We start from the raw sequence: 4962 nt of genomic DNA, 5'->3' as shown, positions 1-4962 counted from the left end.
GGGATCTGGCTAGGATAAGGATGGCAAGCTACCAACAAAGAATGGCTGGTGCTTACAACAAAAATGTTAGGATAAGGAAGTTCCAAGTCGGAGATATGGTGTTGAGAAAAGCATTCCAAAACACTATCAATCCTACTGACGGGAAGTTAGCACCAAAGTGGGAAGGTCCTTACTTGATTGAAGCTAAAGCAGGAAAGGGGGCATACAGATTGCTAACCATGGAAGGAAATTTGTTACCAAGAGCCTGGAACGCTGTTCACTTAAAGAAGTACTTTATGTGAACATGATCCTTCAAGCATGTGATCCTTACATTGAAGTATCCTCGAAGGATCCCGGTGATGTCAGTGATCCTTACTCTGGTAATGTCCTTATCTTAAAACTATTACATTTCCTTACTTTTTACCAAAGGATAAGGATCTTGTATCCTTCATCCTCTTCTCACGAACCATTTGAGTTATGATAGTTCAGGTATCTACAGCATATTGTCAGAGATCTTCAAAAGCAACGCAGATCCTTGGGTTCAACCCCAGTTATCCTTGGGATTATCCCCAGTTTCCGCCAGCAGTGCACGATGATCCTGATATAGTTCACGTCTTTGGGACCAGTACCCACTTCCGGGGCTGACAACCTCATCGTACTGGCTATACCCAGGATCCTACGTATAATGGTAGACGTACCATACATCCGTTCCTAAGGTTTCTAACGTTTTCACGTTAGCTAAGGTTTTGACATTTTCATGTCACTAAGTTTGGATAGTCGCCAGTAAGGGCCATACTCCAGTTTACATACGATCCTTTGGGCTTGTCCCCAGTTATCCTTTGGGCTTGTCCCCAGTTATCCTTTGGGCTTGTCCCCAGTGATCCTTTGGGATCATCCCCAGTTATCCTTTGGGCATGTCCCCAGTTATTAATTTATCTTTTACATTGGCTTAGTCCCAAGTTATGTTCCGTTTTTCAGGTTCTCGAAGTTAAACAAATAAGGATCCTTAATCCTAATTATCCGTTAAAATTTCACTTTTGGTTATCTTGATTAAAGGTTAGGATCCTAACTTGGATCCTCAGGTATGATCCTTGACTATTCTGATTATACTGAACAATCCTTACACTTTGACAACTAAACCTATGATCCTTGAAATTGATTGCTTCAAAAATCTTCAGTGTCAGGATATTTGATCTGGGATCATATCCTAAATTTATTAAACATGGTTTGCTCAACTCTTGTAACTCTAACAAATATGTTTCTAAAACAACTGGAAAATAAAGAGGATAAATAAAGGATAACAACACGAGATAAGCCAGAAAGATTAAAGTTATATTATTAACAAAAGGATCTTAAACCCTTTCAAAAAAGTTGTCAAAATTGCCAACCCACATTTCTACCAGCAAAACGTGGCCCGTCCACATGGGTTGGCAAAGGGTGTCCATTGTCTATGCGGTCTTAGCAGGTGCAGGCGGCAGGATCACAAAGGCTTCATCCCCCAAACAGAGGATCCCTCCACCATTTGCGATCCTACCTATTGTCCAAAGGATCCAGGATCCTTAACCCTAAAAAAAACTACTGTTTAAGTACAGATCATCATTGTTTGAAAACATCACAACCACAAAAGACCACTACCAAATTTTAAAAAAATTGGGCTCCGGCTATGTCTAGAAATTTCCATCATTGCCCAATCCTGCAGCTCAAACCTTCGCCGCACCTTCACCACCAGCTCCACTTGCTTCCCCCTGATCCTTGCCAGCATCACCACCTTCAAGCATAGGGATCTCCTCGGCCTCATCATCATCCTCCAACTCTGCCAGCCTAGCCTTCCAGCCTTCCACGTCCCATGTGCCTCTGTCGAAGGAAGGATCCTGAGCCTCCACAGCCATCTGCAGCCGGATCTTATACATGGTTATCGCAGCAGAGACTTTAGCATCCTGGGTGATATCACGCTTCTCGTAGTCAAAGTTGATCAATGCTTTGACAGCTTCATCCTTGGTAGCCCGGAGCTCCTTCTCAAGATCGGCTATCTTGAGGTCCTTCAGCACACCCATCTGTTGAAGGTCGGCAATTTGGCGATCTTGATCTTCAACGTGGTTGACATAAGTCTCTATTTCGGTAAATTTCTGCAAGAAAAACAAGATATGATGTCAGACACAAGTGATCCTCAAACAGGCAGGATATACAGGCATGATGTTCAAGTAAGATAACCAACAGGGGCAATGATCCTTACTTCATTAACGTAATCAAGAAACTGCTGGCGGAGCAGGGGAAATCCTTGAAGATCCTCGGAAGCCTTTCTCTTCTTTCCCTTACCCCTGATAGGAGCTTTAGGGGCTGAAGCAGAGGGACTGGCAGCAGGAGCCTTCTTCCTTGCAGATTTAACGTTTGCAAGATCATCAATACCAAACTTGGAAGCGGACTTGACAGATTTCCCAGCGCCTACACAATCAAAATAAGATAAGTACTTTAACTAATTCAAAAAATCCTACATAGAACTACTTTTTAATGAGGATACTTACTTGACATTGTGGCAGATGCGGAGGATACTTCCTGTGAATCTTGAATGGCAACTTGAAAACTTCTTGTCTCCGGATCAAGCTTCTTGAAGGCCAAAAGCCTCTCTTTTGCCGCAGGTGTCAGCTTCAGATAAGAGATGGAGATAGCTGCACAATAAACAAATAACAAAGAAAGACATTAGTGATCCTCATCATAAGAGACAAGTCTGATGGTGATCCTTCCAGGATCCTCTATCCTACCATGAGTAGCCCACTCCTTGGGCAGATCCTTCCCATTAGGGATGGTATCCCTCCTAACAAAGAAAAATCATCGCTTCCAATTTGTATCATTCTTGGTGACCTTAAGAACAGGGTGATCCTCCCCAGCTTTCCGTTTCAACAAGTACCGACAGGAACCAAACGTGGTAAGATCATATAGCTCAGCCAGCTCCGACATCCCTAAGTCAATCCCCTCCTGCTCGATGATCCTCTCAAGGGTATACAGAACCCTCCAGATCATCGGCATGGCTTGGATATAAGACATGCCGGTCAGGGAAAAGAAGGATTGGGTGAAGGCTGGAAAAGGATACGAATATCCTATGGTAAACGGAGTTGCAGGAAAGGCCACCCAGGTGTCGGAAACAAAATCACTTAGAGCGGTGGAAGTGAATGACTTGAAGATAGCATCCGCCGGAAAACAGTGACGGATCCTATCAACATGAGCATCAGTGAAGCAGCACCTCTCCGTAGGAGAGTCTTTGACGATCCCTTGGCTTTTCAGGGGACTGCTCTTCTTGTGATCCTTGTGAGGGGAATTTCGGAGCAACATACTCTTGGCAGAATAAAAACAGGAAGCAGAAAAACAGAGCAAGAGAAGGAAGAAAGAGAAGAGAATACCTGATCGATCTTCGGTAGAGATTATAAAGGGAGAATATCTTGAATTTAAATGCAGATTGATCCTAACCCTATCTCCTATTTATAATCATGATTTGCAGGGATGTCACCTCAGTGACGTAAAGGTTGCAACGGCTAGTCCGGTTGTAACGGCTAGTTATCCGAGTCGCCCGTTGCAGATAAGATCAAAGCAAAATATAACTCGTTAATTTACAATAAACTCCTTATATTTTGGGGGCAATTGTTAGGGCTGGATTTTTATGATATATGATCCTTACATGTGATCCTAACCAGTGATCCTTGTTTCTTTAGCAGATAGTGATCCTCAGCGGGACTACAGGATCATGATCATGGACCATTATAGGATCCTCATACTAACAGTTACCTTCATTGAATTAAATGATATTATGCAGGAACATCTAGGAGGATCCGCTCTTAACATCACGATCAAAGGACGCGTCTTTACAATTATAGCATGTGCTTAATCGGAGATGGACGTTGCAAAGGATATGGAAACTTGGCATGATTTAAGGGCGACAATTTAGGCTAGATTTACTTTTATTTCTAAAGGGGTAATGAGCTGATTGTTAGTCTTTTTACCTAAAATAGGTCACCTACACTTGTATATATAACACTCTTCCCCATTCGGAAGGACACACAACACAATTCTCACACGCTTAGACACACATTACGATAGTGATCCTTGTACTCAGCTCATTATCATCCGAAGTTGTAACCATATTTTGATATATTGAAGTTGGTGATCGGTAGTTGCCATCACCCGAGGTTTTTTATGCCGGAGATCATTCATTGATCAAGGGCTTTTTCCTCGTATAAATCATTGTGTCTTTGCATATTTCATACTGAAGTGATCCTTTACTTTTTCAATAAACCAAGCATCATACCCCGTTTACATAGAGTTTGGTTGCATTATCCTTGTGTGATTTTTGACCAAAACACTTTGCATGCCTTTTAGCTGCTGAAAAGGATGTACCACAGATGTCTGATCCTCCGGAAATAAAGTTTATCACTTGTGCATCTGCCGGAGGGGCTGGAGCTTTTTCAGGGATCCTTTCAGGATCCTGAGTCCTTTGCTTTTTTCTTCCCAACAACTCTTTTAAATGCCCCTTGCTCAACAGATATTCAATTTCCTTTCTTAATGTGATGCATTCTTCTGTTAAATGCCCAAAATCCTCGTGGTATGCACACCATTTTGATTTGTCTTTAGCTGCGGCTGGTTTGTCATTTTTTCTGGGCCATCTGGCTTTTTCTCCTAGATTCTGCATTACAAGGATTAGTTCATGGTTATCAATGGAAAAACAGTATTCAGAAATCGGAGGATAATCCTCATCATCCTCTTCTTGGTCAACAGCATGCACGTTCTGGTTGTCAGTTCTATTGTAGGATTTGAATTTGTTGCTTTTGAAAGAGGATCCTTCCTTTTCTTGTTTTGAGGATCCTACTTGTCTCTCCTGGATCCTCTTGTCATCCTCTAGCCGGATGAATCTGAGTGCCCGAGTCCTTACTGCGTCTAGGTTCCTGCATGGTGTCATAACAAGATCATCATAGAACAATGAATCCCTAAGCAATC

Source organism: Helianthus annuus, chromosome 2 (assembly GCF_002127325.2).
Source record: "Helianthus annuus cultivar XRQ/B chromosome 2, HanXRQr2.0-SUNRISE, whole genome shotgun sequence".
NCBI classification, from domain to species: Eukaryota; Viridiplantae; Streptophyta; class Magnoliopsida; order Asterales; family Asteraceae; genus Helianthus; species Helianthus annuus.
The sequence above is the reverse complement of the archived record's forward strand: the minus strand, read 5'-3'. Positions refer to the sequence as shown.